The sequence below is a fragment of the Brienomyrus brachyistius genome, chromosome 19 (assembly GCF_023856365.1).
Source record: "Brienomyrus brachyistius isolate T26 chromosome 19, BBRACH_0.4, whole genome shotgun sequence".
In the NCBI taxonomy this organism is placed as follows: domain Eukaryota; kingdom Metazoa; phylum Chordata; class Actinopteri; order Osteoglossiformes; family Mormyridae; genus Brienomyrus; species Brienomyrus brachyistius.
Genome location: NC_064551.1, coordinates 19,055,453 through 19,077,545, shown reverse-complemented (window position 1 = coordinate 19,077,545; position 22,093 = coordinate 19,055,453). Strand labels below are relative to the sequence as shown.

Genomic DNA, 22,093 nt, shown 5'->3' with positions numbered 1-22,093 from the left:
TGGTAGGTCACACCTTCGGGGTTGGGGGTTCAATTCCTACCCCTGAGACCGTATGTGTGGAGTTTGCAGATTATGTCTGCAAGAATTTCCTTTCACAGTACAAAAATATGTGGCTTGTGTTGTACTGGCATCACATCCAGGGTGTCCCTTGTCCTGTGTTTCCGGTAATAGGCTTCAGTCTCTGTACTATATAAGGAAATATGGAAGGCGAGTGGATCACCGTTTCAATAACAACTTTGTTAGACATCAATAAACAAAAAATGTGCCTGAGGTACATACCATTCTGCAGATGCATCCTGCCGATTGACTCTCAACAGATGGTAATTACTAGTGCAGCCCCTGCGGTTGGAAGAAGAACCTAAGGGGTCTTATTGAAGCAACTTCTGACGTTCATGTTAGGCTGTGTACACAGGAGTCACAGCATGGTGTTAGACGTGTTTATTTCCTAATAAATTTGCCCATTATTGCTCTTGCAGCCTTGAAATTTCAGCTTTGTCCTAAGAGAGAGACTTTCCTGCGGATAAATGCTGCCACAGTCAATCGAAACAGCCATGACGTTCCGCAGTGAAAGAGGAGCAAACTGTGGAGCTGTGGAGGAGGAGCAAAGGTGCTCACTGCCTCACACAGCCTTTCAGTGCCTCTCACTGCCTCACACAGCCTTTCAGTGCCTCTCACTGCCTCACACAGCCTTTCAGTGCCTCTCACTGCCTCACACAGCCTTTCAGTGTCACTCACTGCCTCACACAGACTTTCAGTGCCTCTCACTGCCTCACATAGACTTTCAGTGCCTCTCACTCCCTCACACTGACTTTCAGTGCCTCTCACTGCCTCACATAGACTTTCAGTGCCTCTCACTGCCTCACACTGTCTTTTAGTGCCTCTCACTCCCTCACACTGACTTTTAGTGCCTCTCACTGCCTCACACTGACTTTTAGTGCCTCTCACTGCCTCACATAGACTTTCAGTGCCTCTCACTCCCTCACACTGACTTTCAGTGCCTCTCACTCCCTCACACTGACTTTTAGTGCCTCTCATTGCCTCACACTGACTTTCAGTGCCTCTCACTCCCTCACACTGACTTTGCACTGCAGCATTAGCATTGTAAAGCAATGTAATTGTTTACGTTACGGTGATATAAAACATTTCCAAAACACTCTCTCATTAAATATCAGCATAATAATGTATCCATCCATGCCATGGCGCTGGGTGCAGGATGGAATACAAGTCCATCACAGAGTGTAATATTTAAAAATAATTAAAAAGTGTTTAAAATCTATTTACATAACAATGAAAGTCAGTTAGCAAGCACAGCAGCACAAATATAGTGAATAACCAGTGAAGGGCTGATGGCCTGTCATATGGAGGGACTGGTGGTTCCCCCGCAAAGCCACCTGGCATGTCATTTAGATTAACGCATTCCAGGACAAAGAGAGCTGTTTACGGGGCGGGTTTCCCATGGCGGGGGCCGCCTGCATTTTGTTCTGGCGGCGCCGCCTGTCACCACCCCTGAATGGCCCCGACTGGCACTGAAGCGATCAGGCCGGACGTAACACGCCATGACGGCGCACCGAGTCGTGCCCAGACAGGCTGTCGAGCAGCAGGCGAAGCGGAAGACAAGAGTCCCCTGTTTGTAAAATGCAAGGAAGCAGAGATGGGGGGGCCACATTTTTGGTTGCTGAGTCCTAGGGATCACACTGGAAGGTTGAGGCTCGGAAGTGTTTCTCAACAAACTAGCCCGTGTGTAATTACAGCGAAGAGAAGTGGCCGGGATTCGATTACAGACAGATATTCCTCTTTGCTGGGATCATCCTGCCTGACTCAATCCTGCTGATCTGGCTGATGAACTGAGTCTATGTCTCACAAAGGAGGTTTGAAAATCCTTTCAACCCCAATCAGCTTCAGAAAAGAAACATAAATTAAATAGCTGGCCAGAGCACAAAATGGAGGCTTTGAACTGAAACTGACTGGTACACTGACAGTAAATATCAGCTTTTGTGGTTCTATTTCAATTCACTTATTCTTCTTCAGAGGTCCTTCCGAGTACCCCCCCCCCCCCCCCCCCCCCCCCCCCACACACACACACACACACAAGGTAAAACCCCACAAGGTAAAACAAGGGTCTCCAGTTGTTCAGATTCGTCCTGATGAAGTCCATCTGTTTTTCTCTGCCTGCCACTGCTATATATAGGTCCAGCTGAACATAACAAAGTAAAAAGAAGTAAAAATTTTAATGCAAAAAAACTTGGAGGAAAATAAATGAGGTGAAACAGACCAAAGAAATGCTTCTAATGCTTGTTAACTGTGATCACAGAACGCAAAAAAAAAAATCATTTAGGAAAACTCTCAATAGCCAAAACCCCGAACTCTAAAACATTACTCCATTCATATATAAAATGCATTTCGTAACGCTGTTGTATGCAGTCACCGAAGTTTCCACATAAATAAAATTGATTGCGCGAGTTAAATGTGATTTATTTCAGCCAGCACATTCAATACTTCTGTCGCTGACTTACTGCCACCAGGTGAAACCTGCTCCAGCGCTGGACAATTACTCCGGAATCAGATGATTTATGGCCGTAAGCGTCAGCCTGCCTACCAGCGGATCTCCATCTGCTGATAAAATGCGCAGGACGCGCGATTGCCGGTCGTGCGCTTCATCGCTGTTACTCTTTGCAAGCTGTAAGCTCTGCGTCGGTCATTTTGCCTCCGTATCTTTTCGTCTTGCGGGGGTTTTACATGTCGGCTTGCACAGCAGTTTAAAGAGTATGAGACTGACTATCTTTTGGTATAATTTATTCATTTGCTTATTATGGTACTCATTACTGTAGGTACTTGTCCTAATATAAATAAAAACTTATTCAGAACCATGCATTTCAAACTATATTCAATAAGACACAAATATGGAATAATAATAAAAAATGTATTATTTATTTGTTTATTTATGTATGTTTTTTTTTTCTCCTAGGCAACCTTGCATCCAACACCTTCAGACTGTTGTGCTTCCCACGGCTTACCGTGACATTTGTGGCAATCGTCACATGCGCCTGAGTGCCCAGCATCCATATATTTAGCGTGCATGAATTACCTCGCTCCAAAGCCAGCAAGGGGTCTTGCTCCGGCAAACGACACGGGAGGGGGGGGGGGGGGGGGAGGACTTCTTAGTAATAGACACATGCATAGATTGTAGACGACTGTCACAACTGGCAAGCAACTATAATTTTTTAAGAATCATTTGCCTGAAACATGATTGTGTGAAATGTATTTGCAGGAGTCTGCATGTACTCTCGGTATCATTATGGGGTTTCTATGCGTTCTCTAGCCCCCCCCCCCCCCCCCACACACACACACACACAGTCAAAATGTACACTGAGCTGAACTGGAGTTCCGTGGGCGTAAATGTGTGTGACTCGTGTGAGTGTCTTGCTGTGGCTGTTCCCCAACGTACGCTTATACCTTCCAGGATAGGCCTGCATTGGACACACAGGTACAGAATACAGACATATTCACAATATTTTGGGAGGAAAACATAAATAAATAGTTTCTGTGGATTTTTATTTGAATTTATAATATTTTCAGACATGGATGAATGTATGATTTTGGACATAGTATAGATATTAAGAAGGTTATCTGTAAACCTAATACATTTACATACACAAACAGGAGCTGAGTGGCGTCTTGTGCAGACTCCTTTCCCCGGCCGACGTCGGGACGTAGCCTGTCTGAATCCTCCGCCATTCCAATTTTCCTCTTTGTTTTATTGTACTGAACTCAAGCTTCACTCAATACTGAGAATCCAATTTAGCTGATGTGAGAAAAAAAGTTCAGCACCAACTTCAATCGTACCGAACTCCCTCTGCCAGTGTACTCACAGATAACTCCCCCGCCAGTGTACTCACGGATAACTCCCCCTGCCAGTGTGCTCACAGATAACTCCCCCGCCAGTGTACTCACAGATAACTCCCCCTGCCAGTGTACTCACAGATAACTCCCCCCGCCAGTGTACTCACAGATAACTCCCCTGCCAGTGTACTCACAGATAACTCCCCCCGCCAGTGTACTCACGGATAACTCCCCCGGCCAGTGTACTCACGGATAACTCCCCCCGCCAGTGTACTCACGGATAACTCCCCCTGCCAGTGTACTCGCAGACAATTCCCCTCGCCAGTGTACTCGCAGATAACTCCCCCCGCCAGTGTACTCACAGATAACTGCCTGCCTGACAGATGTCCTTGGAATAGAATTCAATATTATGAACTTCTGTGGCAGCCTTTGTTAGACTTATTCATGTTTTGGCATTTGCAGTGCTATACCTTGTGTGTGTGTATAATACCCATATGCAGTGGTGTCACTGTGGATGTGGTCGGCCCCCCCCGAAAGAAATGTATGCTAATTTGTTTAAATATTGTGTTCTCCTGCTCCTGTATGCATTGTTAATTTTTATTTTTCATTAACACCTTGGTAAGACTTGCTCCAGGTGGAATGGTAAACAGAACCATGTGACACTGGGATAACAGAAAGGAACTGGGATTTTGTCTGTGTACAAGGTAGCAAAATGGTGGGAATTAGAAAGACTAAAGACATTTCTGCATCAGCACAAGGGAAGCGGTATCAGGTTAAGGGACCGTTAGAGCCTGAACATATGATCTGAGGTCCGAGGTCTACGTAGGGATGGTAAAACACTGGGAAAGTGAATGAATGGCATCTCAGAAAAAATGGTCACTAATAAAAAAATGTTTAAATTGTTTAGTTGTTTTATTGTCCTTATTTTCAGTCTCCTCATGCTTTAACTAAACTTTGATGTGGCTCCCTGCAACACTGAAGTCGTTTTTGATTGTATTTTATTCATGGCTCTGCCTCTGTGTGTATGAGGGATACATGCTCTTCTTGTCTGACCTTGCAGCACAAAGGCAATGTGACTGACTCCACATCAGAAGGCTGCGTGTTCAAGTCATGCTGGGGGTCAGCTGGGTTGATTATCCAGACGTTTTGCCTCCCAGGGTCATCAGTATTTATCTTGTCTATGTGTGGATTTCCACTTGACACTGGACATATGTGGTTGAGTTAATTTATGTCTCTGAAATGCCCTTTACACTCTGCACACTCTGTAATGATTTGCTATTGGGCTTCTGGAAATTGCAGTCATTCTGTTTATATGTCTATATGTGTGTGTGTGTGTGTGTGTGTGTGGACTATGTTTGTGTTACATTGCGGGGACCAAATGTCCCCTCAATGTGATAAAAACCTATTATTTTGACGCTTTGGCGACCATTTTTCAGGTCCCCACAAAGATCTGTGAATTCAATCAAAAAAACTCAAAATGCTAAAAGTCATATATTTAGTTTGGTTACCTATGGTTAAGGTTAGGGATGGGTGGGGGTTAAGGTCGTCATGTTGGGATTAGAGTTTTTCCCTTAGAAATGAAAAGAGAGTCCCCACAGTGATATAATTACAAACCTGTATGTGTGTGTGTGGATTATGTTTATATTATATTGTGGGGACCAAATGTCCCCCAGAATGTAATAAACACCAGTTAATTACACACAAAGACACAGAGACAGACGCAAACAGAATGATTGGAATTTGCAGACGCCCAACAGCAAATTATTACACAGTGTGCAGGATGTAAAATTATGTGTTAAAAATATATCCATAAATTGAGATGTGTGTGTTTATGTATGTGTGTGTGTTCATATAACAAACAACACAACATAGAGATATGAGATATCTCCATTTCCTTATGGGAAGAAAAACAAATTCTGGATTCTATGCCATCATATAGAAGAAATTGCAGAGTAATGCACATTTGAAGAACTAATCGGAAAGATGGTTTCAGCTATTTCGTTTACATTATCTTCAAGGCAATAAAACAAAAAGCATCACAGAAAACATATAATCAATATGTGCGGCGAGTCTTGTGCAGTCATTTTAATGGTGTAAGGTACTACGGCTGAAATACTACTCTGTGATAGAGAGTCCTGTCCCTCTTCCAGGAAGCACTGGCCACTGTGACTCCTATGACTCAGCTGTTCATAGCTGCTGCCCAGGCGTATTGTCATATTGACTCCTATCATACATCAAGAAAATAACCAGTCAGTAATCTTCCACCAAAGAGACCCCTAACATTTATTTCTGGTTATGGGCCTGTTCAGTCTTTGGTTCATTCTGGGTTTGGAACTGAACACTGGTGCTTTTCAAGAATAGGGTTAGAAAGTCTGCAGTGTATTAGGAAAGCATGTGCAGCTCAATGGCACCTGCAGCTGACAGACATCTTCAGTCAGCTGACCTCTACCAACACCCCTTCAGCATCTTCAGTCAGCTGACCTCTACCAACACCCCCTTCAGCATCTTCAGTCAGCTGACCTCTACCAACTCCCCCTTCAGCATCTTCAGTCAGCTGACCTCTACCAACACCCCTTTAGCATCTTCAGAAACGTGTGATGTTTCTGTCAGGGTGGTTGAGTCCTTCAGACTCCTGGGGAGCTACAATGAGGAAACCACCACAGAGATGGGAGGGGCATCACAACACTGACACCTCTGAAACACCCCCAATGCCATTCTGGTGTGATTCTACAGAGCTGCCTGTGACAATGCATATAGTAACCATCTCCCCCATCCAACACAATGTGCTGTCAGACCTGCAAGGAAGGTCATCTGCTGGTCCACCTGCACGACTCCAGCATAAGGAGACATGTGTTCAAGATTGTTCCTAAAGTAGACTGTTCAGTTTACTTTAAGGTACGGAAATGGACTCTGAAGAACTTTTTTTTGTACCATGGGGGGGGGGGGGGGGGGGGTACCCTTTTTTTGACAGTGGTAGGTGTGCTCCCATACATCCCTGACGAGTGGCTGGCAGTTGAAAAGATGCACATTTTGCAGATGAATATTTTAATATAAGGCTTAGAGCTATAAGATTCTTTAGTAAGTAAACTACTGAAATTCATAATATTCAGAAATGGAATTTAGTTATAAATTTATAACCCTAAATTAAACACAGGCATAGCTTTGTTGTCTCTGATATCTTTTGGGATTAAATTATTGTCGGTTGTTTACTTTGAATCCCTGCATCCACATAAATGTATTATTGAAATAATGTTTATTTGTTGTATATTACTAACTGTTTTGTCTCGTCTCTTGCAGTAACACTCTCATAAAGAAACACTGCATCACCTTTTGTCTGCGCCGGACTTCAAAGTTTCAGACTTATAACTTGATTATTAAGTGTATGGCGTGCGGGTGACTAATTCGTTTTTTTCCATGGCCGTCAGCAGATAATTTAATAGAATGAAGAGCGATGCTCCACTGGCTTAAACAGAGAGCTGGAAAAATAAACGCAGCTGAATTGTACCCAATTGATTCCGTAATATTCCGCGGAGCTAGTAATTGTGGGTAATTAACCTTCTCTCATGCATCACGACGATGTCTTACTGAATTAATCTTGCATTCTGATTTCATGACACACCTAATTTGTGCAAGAGTGGAATCTTTAAATAAAGCAGGTTATTTGTCCTGCATGCAGAAAAACTTCAGAGAAACTGCAGACGTGGACCATAGGAATTAAAAAAGATTTCATGGTTGTATCGGGCAGCATGGCGGTGCGGTGATAAGCGTTGTTTCCTCACGCCTCTCGCTTGAGTCTCTGTCCAGCCCGACTGTTTGTGAAGTTTTTGTTAGTGTGGGGGTAGGTAGCGCCCCCCCCCCCATTGGCTATTCCCTGCCTTGCACCCATAGCTTTCAAAAAGGATCCAGACCTCTGTGACCTTGCATTAGACAAGCGGGTGCAGAAGATGGATGGATGTGATTTTATTGTGGTTCTCCAATACGAAGGGATGATTCCGGATGTCCACCATGAGGGCAGAAACAGTGGGACACGCCACTTAATCACATTCAGGAATGAATTCAGGTGTTTCATTCAGACCCATTGTCACAGGTGTATAAGATCAAGCACCCAGCCATGCAGTCAGGTTTACAAACATTTCTGAAAGAATGGATCATTATGAAGAGCTCCGTGAATTCAAGCCTGGTACTGACATAGGATGCTACCTTTGCAATAAGTCAGTTTGTGAAATTTCGTCCCTGCTAGATAATCCATGGTCAGCTGTTGCCATGTCAACTGTTGCCATGACTCAAGCACCAGACAGTTTCACCTGGATGACTGAGAATCTTCACAGACATATTTCTATGGTCAGCTGTAAGTGGTATTATTTGAAAATGGAAGCATTTAAGAACAACAAACACTCAGCCAGGAGCTTCATTCAATGGGCCTCTGTGGCTAAGTAGCTGCATGCAAAGGTCTCACATCACCAAATGCAATGCCAAGCATTGGATGGAGAGGTGCAAAGCACACCGCTACTGAACTCTGGAGCAGTGGAAACGTGTACTGTGCAGTGACGAATCACACTTCACTGTCTGGCAGTCTGATGTTGGGGTTTGGCAGATGCCAGGAGAACATTACCTGCCTGACTGCATTGTTCAGGGGTTGGATTAGGCCCCTTACTTCCAGTGAAAGGACCTCTTAATGCTTCAGCATACCAAGACATTTTTGACAATTCTATCCTTCCAACTTTGTGGGAACAGTTTGGGGAAGGCCCTTTGCTGTTCCAGCATGACTGTGCCCCAGTGCACAAAGCAAGGTCCATAAAGACAAGGTTGGGTAAGTTTAGTGTGGAAGAACTTGACTGGCCCACTCAGAGCCCTGACCTCAACCCCATCAAACATCTTTGGAATAAACTAGAACAGAGATTGTAATCCAGGCCTTCATATCCAACATCAGTACCTGACCTCACAAATGGTTCTTTGGATGAAGGGGCAAAAAGCTCCCACAGACACCCTCCAAAATCTTGTGGAAATCCTTCCCAGAAGAGTGGCAGCTGCTATGGGGGACCAGCTCCATACTGATGCCTGTGGATTTAGGATGGGATGTTCCTGTGGGTGTAATGGCCAGGGGTCCCAGTACTTGTGTTCATTTGTTTGTTCCCTCTTCACAAATGTTATTACTGCTCTCTATAACTTGTTATTTTGCTTTTATTGCTCAGTGTTTAGTATGTGTAAAATTCCATCCATCCATCCATCCATCATCTCCCGCTTAATCCGGAGTCGGGTCGCGGGGGCAGCAGCCTCAGCAGGGAGACCCAGACTTCCCTCTCCCCGGCCACTTCGTCCAGCTCCTCTGGGGGGACCCCGAGGCGTTCCCAGGCCAGCCGAGAGACATAGTCTCTCCAGCGTGTCCTGGGTCTTCCCCGGGGTCTCCTCCCAGTGGGACATGCCCGGAATACCTCCCCAGGGAGGCGTCCCGGAGGCATCCTGATCAGATGCCCGAGCCACCTCATCTGGCTCCTCTCAATGCGGAGGAGCAGCGGCTCTACTCTGAGTCCCTCCCGAATGACTGAGCTCCTCACCCTATCTCTAAGGGAGAGCCCAGCCACCCTGCGGAGGAAACTCATTTCGGCCGCTTGTACCCGCGATCTCGTTCTTTCGGTCACTACCCAAAGCTCATGACCATAGGTGAGGGTAGGAACGTAGATCGACTGGTAAATCGAGAGTTTCGCCTTTTGGCTCAGCTCTCTCTTCACCATGACAGACCGATGCAGCGCCCGCATGACTGCTGACGCCGCACCGATCCGCCTGTCGATCTCCCGCTCCATCGTTCCCCCACTCGTGAACAAGATCCCGAGATACTTAAACTCCTCCACTTGGGGGAGGACCCCATCCCCAACCCGGAGAGAGCACTCTACCCTTTTCCGGCTGAGAACCATGGTCTCGGATTTGGAGGTGCTGATTCTCATCCCAGCCGCTCTCGGCTGCGAACTGCTCCAGTGAGAGCTGAAGGTCACGGCTCGATGAGGCCAACAGAACCACATCATCCGCAAAAAGCAGAGACCTAATCCTGAGGTCACCGAACCGGACGCCCTCAACGCCCTGGCTGCGCCTAGAAATTCTGTCCATAAAAACTATGAACAGAATCGGTGACAAAGGGCAGCCCTGACGGAGTCCAACCCTCACCGGAAACGAGTCCGACTTATTGCCGCCCATGCGGACCAAACTCTGGCACCGGTCATACAGGGACCGAACCGCCCTTAAAAGGGAGCCCGGTACCCCATACTCCCGGAGCACTCCCCACAGGACCCCCCGAGGGACACGGTCGAATGCCTTCTCCAAGTCCACAAAACACATGTAGACTGGTTGGGCAAACTCCCATGAACCCTCCAGAACCCTGCTGAGAGTATAGAGCTGGTCCACTGTTCCACGGCCAGGGCGAAAACCACACTGCTCCTCCTGAATCCGAGGTTCGACAATCCGGCGGACCCTCCTTTCCAGGACCCCCGAATAGACCTTGCCAGGGAGGCTGAGGAGTGTGATCCCCCTGTAGTTGGAACACACCCTCCGGTCCCCTTTCTTAAAGAGGGGGACCACCACCCCGGTCTGCCAATCCAGAGGCACTGCCCCCGATGTCCACGCGATGCTGCAGATGCGTGTCAGCCAGGACAGCCCAGCAGCATCCAGAGCCTTGAGGAACTCCGGGCGAATCTCGTCCACCCCCGGGGCCCGGCCACCGAGGAGCTTTTTGACCACCTCAGCGACCTCCACCCCCGAGATAGGCGAGTCCACCCCCAAGTCCCCACACTCTGCTTCCATATCGGAAGGTGTGTCGGTGGGATTGAGGAGGTCTTCGAAGTACTCCCTCCACCGACCCAAAACGTCTCGAGCTGAAGTCAGCAGCGCACCATCCCCACCATAAATAGTGTTGATGCTGCACCGCTTTTCCGCCCGGAGCCGCCGGATGGTGGACCAGAATCTCCTCGAAGCCGTCCGGAAGTCGTTCTCCATGGCCTCACCAAACTCCTCCCACACCCGAGTTTTTGCCTCAGCGACCGCCAAAGCCGCATTCCGCTTGGCCTGCCGGTAGCTGTCGGCTGCGTCTGGAGTCCCACAGGCCAGAAAGGCCCGATAAGACTCCTTCTTCAGCTTGACGGCATCCCTTACCCCCGCTGTCCACCAGCGGGTTCGGGGATTGCCGCCGCGACAGGCACCGACCACCTTACGGCCGCAGCTCCGGTCAGCCGCCTCCACAATGGAGGCACGGAACATGGCCCATTCGGACTCAATGTCCCCCGCCTCCCCCGGGATATGGGAGAAGTTCTGCTGGAGGTAGGAGTTGAAACTCTCCCTGACAGGGGATTCCGCCAGACGTTCCCAGCAGACCCTCACTATACGCTTGGGCCTGCCAGGCCTGGCCGGCTTCCTCCCCCACCAGCGGAGCCAACCCACCACCAGGTAGTGATCGGTTGACAGCTCCGCCCCTCTCTTCACCCGAGTGTCCAAAACATGCGGCCGCAAGTCCGACGACACGACTACAAAGTCGATCATCGAACTGCGGCCTAGGGTGTCCTGGTGCCAAGTGCACATATGGACACCCTTATGCTTGAACATGGTGTTCATTATGGACAGTCCGTGACGAGCACAGAAGTCCAATAACAAAACACCGCTCGGGTTCAGATCGGGGGGGCCGTTCCTCCCAATCACGCCCCTCCAGGTCTCACTGTCGCTGCCCACGTGAGCATTGAAGTCCCCCAGCAGAACAAGGGAGTCCCCAGGAGGAGCGCTCTCCAACACCCCCTCCAAGGACTCCAAAAAGGGTGGGTATTCTGAACTGCTGTTTGGCGCATAAGCGCAAACAACAGTCAGGACCCGTCCCCCCACCCGAAGGCGGAGGGAGGCTACCCTCTCGTCCACTGCGGTAAACCCCAATGTACAGGCACCCAGCCTGGGGGCAATAAGTATGCCCACGCCCGCTCGGCGCCTCTCCCCGCGGGCAACTCCAGAGTGGAAAAGGGTCCAACCCCCCTCAAGGAGACTGGTTCCAGAGCCTAAGCCGTGCGTCGAGGTGAGTCCGACTATATCTAGCCGGAACTTCGCAACCTCGCGCACCAGCTCAGGCTCTTTCCCCTTCAGAGAGGTGACATTCCATGTCCCTAGAGCTAGCTTCTGCAGCTGAGGATCGGACCACCAAGGTCCCTGCCTTTGGTCGCCGCCCAGATCACCTCGCACCCGACCCCTATGGCCCCTCCCATGGGTGGTGAGCCCATTGGAGGGGGGACCCACGTGCCTTGTTCGGGCTGCGCCCGACCAGGCCCCATGGGTGTAGGCCTGGCCACCAAGCGCTCGCCATCGAGCCCCACCCCCAGGCCTGGCTCCAGGGGGGGGCCCCGGTGACCCGCGTCCGGGCAAGGGAAAACGTGGTTCAAATATTTTCATCATCATAAGGGGTTTTTGAGCCGCGCTTCGTCTGGTTCCTCACCCAGGACCTGTTTGCCTTGGGTGACCCTACCAGGGGCATAAAGCCCCAGACAACATAGCTCCTGGGACCATTGTAACACGCAAACCCCTCCACCACGATAAGGTGTCAGCTCCAGGAGGGGATGTGTAAAATTAAGGTTATTAATTATAAACATTGCAGTTGATCACATTTGCAAATATATTTTCCAGAAAGGAAATGACTTCATTACATGATGTGATCTATGCTGAATTTTCTTTAGTGCGTAATGATCCTTGCAATATTAATCAAAAACCATCCAACAATAATAATTCCTGTAATTGTATATCTTGGTGTTTGAAACATAGAAAAGTTCTGTCCACATTGCGTCATAGCATCCGCTTAAAAAGCACCTCAGAAAATGAAATTTTCAATGATCTCAGTTTAGATTCGACGGCCCACATGGCTCAGTAACATAAACATTTTTGACTCTCTTGTCATCATTAAACCCCAGAGCCCAATTCTGTGTTAGTCATAACGTCACCCGCTGCTGAACCGATCACACAATGGAGCTGCTATTCAAAACACAGACATTAAAAAGCGTTTGTTTAGCGGGATTGGTCATCAACTATTCGGCATTATGCTGGCACTAGAAAAGCTTATGGGCCTTTTGAAAGTAACCCACTTTTAAATATAAAAATAATGACTGTATATAATCACACAAAATTAATATTATTTTAGATAAATTGTGAATGGAAATAATGGGACATCTTATGTAATACATTTAAAGTTAGGCTGATAAGGTCATCTCAGTCGGCTTAAACCCAAACATAATAGGAGTATAAGAAGAAGGTGATTTATTGTCACTGGTGAATGTGAAGAATGTTCTGAATACGATCAAAGTATGTGAGCTGAATGACATACCTGCCGGACGGGAAAAGAGAACATGTACTGAACATCTAGTAAGATATATTAATGCCTCCATTACCCAATGACCTAGTTCCTGACTATGTGCTGGTTCCCTAGATACAACCATTTCCATATCTTTGCTGCTTGTCCGAATGAAATATATCTATTCTTTATGTTTAATATTTTTGTAATAATTTGTTTGCCTGCCCCTGCCACATTTTGGAGCTGAAATATTAATCAGTTGCTCAAAAATCAGCAAGCAGCTGAAAATCCAACTCAGCAGAAACAACAGAAACAGGCGGACGGATGCCCTGAATCTTTTTTAGAAGAGTTTTGAGGTCCCAGGCCAGATCATGCGATGGCCACAGTGTGAACAGAGTAGGACATATGGGGGCGTGGCCTCCATAGCTAGAGTGTTGATCGCATTCCAGAAGGACAGGTGGACCTGAATGTTGGTGTGAAAATCAGACATGGGGGATTTAATGAGCAGACAGTGTTAGAGACACCCATCCCTGTAAGGTCTCAGTGTATCTGCTTTGGTTTTAGTAATAAAGCCCAAAATGGCGGCAAATTCGGTGTTTGCAGACAAGTGCAATATCCAAACATGAATACTGTACTGTGTATAACCCTCAGAATATTATGGCTGGAGAAGTTTTATTACCGACTGGATTATATTTTTAAATACAATTTTGGGTCCTACTTAAAAATATGAAATTGGTGTAATATAATTGGCATAATTAAGACCATGCGCAGATCATAATCTGTCAAATTAATGCATTTACAAATGCTGACTATATCTTGAATGTTAGGAGGAATAATATTATGGGTTGTTGCTTCTTAAACTGATAAAACAAAGATCCTCTCAGATGTGGGATTCCACTTATTTTTGTTTATACGATGTTGCGATGACGTGCAGATGAATGCGGCAGAATAAGTAACCACTGCTGCCACCATGTGGCAAGATAAGTAAATATGTGATACTTGACTGGCAATGAGTCAGAATCACTGTAAATGGATTGTAAATGTAACTTTAAATACTTTAATATTTTAAATTGATAATAAACTACAACTGGCGCAAAATGACATTATAATGAATACTTGCTTGCCCTCTGAAAGACTCGAATGTTACCCACCTTACCTTACGCTCTATGACTCCAGGTCCCCTGGTGACTCAGACCAGGATAAGTGCTTAGAACCTAGATGGATTAATATTACTGTATCTTCCCAATAATCCTGTACTGTAGTAATAGCACTGCATTTTCACCACGTTACTTTGCGAGTCACTGACATTCGAGGCCTGTTTTCTAAAAGGTGATTTTGGGTTATGATGGACTGCTGTTGCTGCTCATTTTGCGTGGTACTCGAGCTGGGTTTAGTGTTCATACTTCTGCCAATTTTATTGAATTACAAAATGTCAGCCACTGCGCTCAGACCCCGAGCTTCGGGTTTCCCTCTACGTGCATGTTCTGTGTGTCTTTAAAAAAATCAGGAGAGCAAGATTGGAATATACAAAAAAGCGTTCCAATGTACAAATTGTAAATAAAGCATCATTTCATTTGAGAAACAGCCAGTATGTACAGTAACTTCAATACAATGTTTCCAAGAACACTGCCCCCCCCCCCCCCCCACCCAGAGATCCTGCATGCCATGGCTGTGACAAAGGGAGTCCTGGGCCTGATTGTAATCCCACATTGTCCATCTTTTAAAAAAGTCTTTTGTTTCCTTGTCATCGTATTCTGGAGACTTTCAACCCTCGCAAACCTCACCAAAGCATCCTGTTGTCATCTCCAGACCTCCAATCGGTGCTGCTGTGTGTTATTAGTCTGTGAGCCCGTAACCAGTGGCAACAGCCACCTTGCATACCGGCACTGGCCATATGCATCTCTATCCTTCACTTCTAGCGGGAAGGATCCATATGTAAGCTAGCAGGTGAGCTGGTGAGCCGACCTAAAGACAGGATAGCAATAGATGAAGGAAATATCTACATGATAAAACGATTCCTCTGTTAGAGAAATATGTACTTTTATTATTGTCATTTTGCTAGATGCCATTTCTTAGAAATAACGCCCTGCAGCAGCTTGATCTTAATTTAGCAATAACACTTCTTAAGAACTGTCGTTTGAATATTTCCACCCCATACATGGTGATAAACAATGTTGAATGTTATTTGCATATCCTGTTTGTGTACCTCAATAAAAGACACTGCGAGGGGAGTTCCTCTTTAGAAGTTGGCTGAGTTCGACTGAGAGGCTGACACCTCGAAGTCAGGACCTTGCAGCAAGTAAAAAGTCATCACAGCTGTCTGTGTTGTTCTGTGTTCAGAGACTGGTTGGTTTTCAGCGTATATTACGGGGAAAAATACCCAACATCCTCTTTTTTGTGTTATGGTTCAAAGACGTTTAATTTGGGTAAATAAAATGGATGATTATATCCTACTTTATACTTTGTTACTTGAAATATGAGTCTTTATCTTTACGGTACCGATGTTTTAGTGTTTCACTGCTGGTTTTACAAGACTGAATTTTTTCATTATCTCCTTCAGTTTATATATTGTGCATCTGTATAGCAATCAGAGCAGTATTGATTTTCCAGTCTTTTTTTCTTTGTTTTTGAACTAATACAAAAAGTTCTTCCTCTAACTTGCTGCAGTTCCCCCTCGAATTCCATCTAGTCGATGCGTCTGACAGTGGATTTAACGCCCCTGTTGCAAAATGCTCTTTCATCTATGAACAGCCAGGCTGCAGTTTAATTCTAACAGGAGTCTTTGAGGTCAGAGAAGCTGCAGAACATTCCTAATCTAAAACCGTCTTTCCATTGCTGTTTTGGGAATCACATCTTTTTCACCTCAAGTAAGCGTAGCAAGTTTTCCGAGATATTTGAAAATTTTCTCTTTGCTATTTCCATTAATGTTGTTTTTTCAATTCACATCTTCAAAATTTACAAAATTTAAGTTAAAACTTAACGCTTTAGACTCTTTTTAGTTTCTTCTTTCAAGGAGAAGATGAGAACATGAGTACAATTTCTAATATTCATTTTTCTTACTTCTACGTTTGACTTTCTCAGGTTGGGAGAGTTGGTCCTGTTTAAACTGGTTCTTATCCACGATGGAAATCTTCAGCATCTCAGTATTTATATTCAATTTATTAATTCTCATTTTGCCCTACGACCTTCAAGGACGATTCAGTGAATTACTCCACGTATGTTATATATGACGCTGAGAAAAACTTTGACTTAGGAAATTGCATGTGGAGTCTCTGGGACTGGTCAGAGATTTGTGAGCCATTCGATTTTCCTTAAAGAAAACATATTTACTGAAACTTAAACTTACATCTGCTGTCAGAGCTGAAAAATAGTTTTGTAGTAACAGAAGTCTGTGATTCTTTTTTCGTCGGTGAACTGTGAAATCATATAAGCCAAAGCGAAAACAGTCCTAGTGACCCCAAATATCTCCCCTTGACAGGACTCTGATAAATCCAGGACATTAAGCCCTTCCAGATTCATTTGCTTGTCATTCTACGGGAAAATTTGCAGTTGCCTGACACACTCCATCTTGTGGCTTCATCTTTTGCATTACTCTGCCAGGTCAGAGTTCAGTTCAAATCTTGATTCCCTCAATTTTCTCGACCGGGCAGTAAATATTTCCTCCATATAGGGGGTGGAGGAGGGGTCTCACAGCAGAGGGCACCAACGGGGAGGGGGGCTCCCCTGAGTAAAATTTGCTGACCTGGAGGGGGGAGGTTGTTGTGAATTTTGCTTTTATCACTCGATACAATTTGCCAGGTGGGTGGACAGATGTCCCCCTCCCCTCTAGAAGTCAAGGGCTTCATTTGTAATTATCCACTTTGTCCTGTTGAATACTCTACCCTCTTGATCACTACAACAAAAAAAATCTATGTCTCATTTTCTGAGTTTTGCCAACGGATCATAATATATTTCTGTTCTGAGTCAGTCGGCTGGTGCTATTATGTCTGTTGAAACAAATGAAAAGGACAGTACAAGCTTCAGCCTCCGGAACATACTCACGCAGCACCCAAACGCTGAAAATATCCTCCGGGAACGAGGAGCGCCTAACAGTGACCCCATCTACAAATGGCGGGACATGAATCTGCCACATTAGATGGTTTTATTATGGTAATATGAATTAGCTCTTTGGGTTAAACACCACATTTAATGCTTGGGCCTTTATTTCCAAAAGCCTCGTCAGCAGAACGGTCAGCACTTTCCAAGCCTTATTGAACACGTAAGTCGTTGCAATAAAAAACAAAAATGAATCGTCTTTCAACTAAGTACATAGGGGTGTGATGGATTATGCCAACTGCTAAATCCCCCCACTGTGAAATCTCGGAGCGCAAGGTGTACCATCAATGAGGAAACTGCTGACTAATAAACCGCATGTTGGCCGCAAGGTGTGAATTTTAATCTTTTCCCACCCCCAACATGACCGGATTAATAACCATGGGTCATGACTACAGGCAGCCCCCAAGTTAAAGACATCTGACTAACAGAGAACTCATACTTACAACAAGACTGCCATTAAATCTAAAAGTGGGGCTGGGAGAGAATTCCAAAAAAATCTGGATTTCATAAGGCTAGGAAATGACAATAGACTCCGAAGTTTTGGAGTCGACTCCAGTTCAGTAAAATTTTTCAGTTTTGAGTTTTCTGTGAACCTGTCAAAAAATGAAATTTTGTTGACTCGAGTGGAGGCTGCTGGGAGCGCTGACTGTGACGAGGCCTGCTTTCATTGTTTGCTGTGGTTTTGTCCTGTTTGCTGTGGTTTTATCATGTCGACAGTTGAGACCCTCATCAGACTGGATTACTTTCGCATAATGTAGTAGGCCTGCTGTCTCATTCATACTGAAGATTCCGACACACCTCTCACGTTCCATGCTATATGTTACCTATTACATAGAAAACAAATATCCAGGTCCTCCGGGGGCTCCCAGATGTCTGGGGTCCGGGCCTCCTCCGTGTCTGCTTCATGTCCTGAGGGATGGGGCTGTGGCTCCCCGCACACACTACTAGACATTTACATGGAGAAACCTTTTGAACACCAGCACACTCACACACACAGGTGTGCACACAGGGGTACAAACAGGTTGTCACAGACACAAGCAGGTGTACAAACAGGTTGTCACAGACACATACAGGTGTACAAACAGGTTCTCACAGACACAAGCAGGTGTACAAACAGGTTGTCACAGACACATACAGGTGTACAAACAGGTTGTCACAGACACATACAGGTGTACAAACAGGTTGTCACAGACACATACAGGTGTACAAACAGGTTGTCACAGACACATACAGGTGTACAAACAGGTTATCACAGACACATACAGGTGTACAAACAGGTTCTCACAGACACAAGCAGGTGTACAAACAGGTTCTCACAGACACAAGCAGGTGTACAAACAGGTACTCACAGACACATACAGGTGTACAAACAGGTTGTCACAGACACAAGCAGGTGTACAAACAGGTACTCACAGACACATACAGGAGTACAAACAGGTACTCACAGACACATACAGGTGTACAAACAGGTTCTCACAGACACATACAGGTGTACAAACAGGTTCTCACAGACACAAGCAGGTGTACAAACAGGTTGTCACAGACACAAGCAGGTGTACAAACAGGTTGTCACAGACACAAGCAGGTGTACAAACAGGTTCTCACAGACATATACAGGTGTACAAACAGGTACTCACAGACACATACAGGTGTACAAACAGGTACTCTCAGGCACATACAGGTGTACAAACAGGTTCTCACAGACACATACAGGTGTACAAACAGGTTGTCACAGACACATACAGGTGTACAAACAGGTTGTCACAGACACATACAGGTGTACAAACAGGTTATCACAGACACATACAGGTGTACAAACAGGTTCTCACAGACACAAGCAGGTGTACAAACAGGTTCTCACAGACACAAGCAGGTGTACAAACAGGTACTCACAGACACATACAGGTGTACAAACAGGTTGTCACAGACACAAGCAGGTGTACAAACAGGTACTCACAGACACATACAGGAGTACAAACAGGTACTCACAGACACATACAGGTGTACAAACAGGTTCTCACAGACACATACAGGTGTACAAACAGGTTCTCACAGACACAAGCAGGTGTACAAACAGGTTGTCACAGACACAAGCAGGTGTACAAACAGGTTGTCACAGACACAAGCAGGTGTACAAACAGGTTCTCACAGACATATACAGGTGTACAAACAGGTACTCACAGACACATACAGGTGTACAAACAGGTACTCTCAGGCACATACAGGTGTACAAACAGGTTCTCACAGACACATACAGGTGTACAAACAGGTTGTCACAGACACATACAGGTGTACAAACAGGTTGTCACAGACACATACAGGTGTACAAACAGGTTATCACAGACACATACAGGTGTACAAACAGGTTCTCACAGACACAAGCAGGTGTACAAACAGGTTCTCACAGACACAAGCAGGTGTACAAACAGGTACTCTCAGGCACATACAGGTGTACAAACAGGTTCTCACAGACACATACAGGTGTACAAACAGGTTCTCACAGACACATACAGGTGTACAAACAGGTTGTCACAGACACATACAGGTGTACAAACAGGTTATCACAGACACATACAGGTGTACAAACAGGTTCTCACAGACACAAGCAGGTGTACAAACAGGTTCTCACAGACACAAGCAGGTGTACAAACAGGTACTCACAGACACATACAGGTGTACAAACAGGTTGTCACAGACACAAGCAGGTGTACAAACAGGTACTCACAGACACATACAGGAGTACAAACAGGTACTCACAGACACATACAGGTGTACAAACAGGTTCTCACAGACACATACAGGTGTACAAACAGGTTCTCACAGACACAAGCAGGTGTACAAACAGGTTGTCACAGACACAAGCAGGTGTACAAACAGGTTCTCACAGACACAAGCAGGTGTACAAACAGGTTCTCACAGACATATACAGGTGTACAAACAGGTTCTCACAGACACAAGCAGGTGTACAAACAGGTTGTCACAGACACAAGCAGGTGTACAAACAGGTTCTCACAGACACAAGCAGGTGTACAAACAGGTTCTCACAGACATATACAGGTGTACAAACAGGTACTCACAGACACATACAGGTGTACAAACAGGTTCTCACAGACACATACAGGTGTACAAACAGGTTCTCACAGACACATACAGGTGTACAAACAGGTTCTCACAGACACATACAGGTGTACAAACAGGTTGTCACAAACACACACTGTCTTGATCGGCTGTTTCTCCTTAACATGCTCATTGTGACTCGTACAGATGTTGGTTGTTGTTTTCTCTCATCAGCAGGTATTGAAGCAGATTATCTGTGGTTTTCTTTCTTTCTTCTTTTTTTCCTCTTTTTTCTCTCTTCCATCCCTCTCTCTCTATTTCCCTTCTCCGTTTTCGTCCTTCTGTCCCCCTCTCTCTCCCTCTCCCTCTCTTGAGGAAATAAATAAAAATAAATAAATAAATAGAAATAAAGTAGTCCTTCGCAGAGGGGGGGTGGTGGAGGGAATATAAAAAAAAACAAGAAAAAAAGAAAACAAATATGGAATTCAGATTTACTTACTGTTATTGTTGATTAGCGATACTATCGTCAGATGGTTTTGTGGAAACTAAGAGGTGAGTTTCATTGTTGTGCAATGTGCATTTCCTCCACTGGATGACTGACTCTCCTGCTGTTCAACACCAGGCTATATATTTCAGCTGGGGCAAGAATGATATCCAGGGATTTTTACTGTCCTCCGTATGTTCCTGAGTACTGGGACAGGTTTTCGGCAATGGAAGATGAGGAGTGCAAAGGTACGCATATTGAGAAATACCCCAGCGCTGATGTTTTATGATGTTAAATTGGCTTATTTTATTATTCCAAAAAACAAGCATAAATGAAACTGCAATATAAATTAAACTGCTCTTTTAACGAAAAATATTTCAAAACGATGTAACTTGAACTTAAAGTGGTCAAACAATGCACATAAGCACGCGCTCCCCCCGCCTCACTTTCGGCCGTGATGTACATGACATGTACGCACCCACAGCCCATTCCCGAAGTTTTAAACGCGCCATAGACACCTCCGTTATTTAGTGATCTCATCTCACTTATTATTTACATTCACATGTTTATTTTGTTTCTTTGTTCCTTAAACATCCATCAATTTTCCAAACCGCTTATCCTACCGGGTCGCGGGGGGTCCGGAGTCTATCCCGGAAGCAATGGGCACCAGGCAGGGAACAATCCAGGTTGGAGGGCCAGCCCATCGCAGGGCACATTCACACACCATTCACTGACCATTCACTCACACACGCACACCTATGGGCAATTTAGTAACTCCAATTAGCCTCAGCACGTTTTTGGACCATGCGGACAAACCGGAGTACCCGGAGGAAACCCCACGACGACATGGGGAGAACATGCAAACTCCGCGCACATGTAACCCAGGCGGAGACTGTGAGGCAACAGTTCTAACCACTGAACCACCATGCCGCCCCCGTTCCTTACTCTTACTCTACAGCTCTTAATAAATTAATAAATTAACGTATATCTAAAAAGGTAGGGTCAAAAATATGTATTTAATGTTTTTAAAACAAGAAGCTGATAGATGTCCTTTCCTACTGTCTATAGTTTCATCCCTATTTCACGAGTTGTGCATAACTAATACGATGCTGCCCCCTCGGGGCCGTCGATTTCTAAATAGTGCAGTAATGGAGATGCATCAACGTGTTTCTTCCCTAGTTTTCCATTCTATCCATCCATCCATCCATTTTCCAAACCGCTTATCCTATTGGGTCGCGGGGGGTCCGGAGCCTATCCCGGAAGCAATGGGCACGAGGCAGGGAACAACCCAGGATGGGGGGCCAGCCCATCGCAGG

At 45.6% G+C, this 22,093-nt stretch overlaps 1 long non-coding RNA gene across 2 annotated transcripts; it reads left to right on the top strand.

The window, feature by feature from the left end:
• Positions 1–18,704: 18,704 nt before the first annotated feature.
• On the top strand, positions 18,705–19,782 carry LOC125714995 (uncharacterized). 2 transcript variants are annotated; one of them, XR_007383907.1, is made up of 3 exons: positions 18,705–18,737; positions 19,474–19,569; positions 19,762–19,782. It is a non-coding gene; the product is annotated as an uncharacterized LOC125714995 (long non-coding RNA). The 2 variants fall into 2 exon arrangements; XR_007383906.1 differs by lacking the exon at positions 18,705–18,737 and adding an exon at positions 19,181–19,281.
• The last annotated feature ends 2,311 nt before the right edge of the window (positions 19,783–22,093 follow it).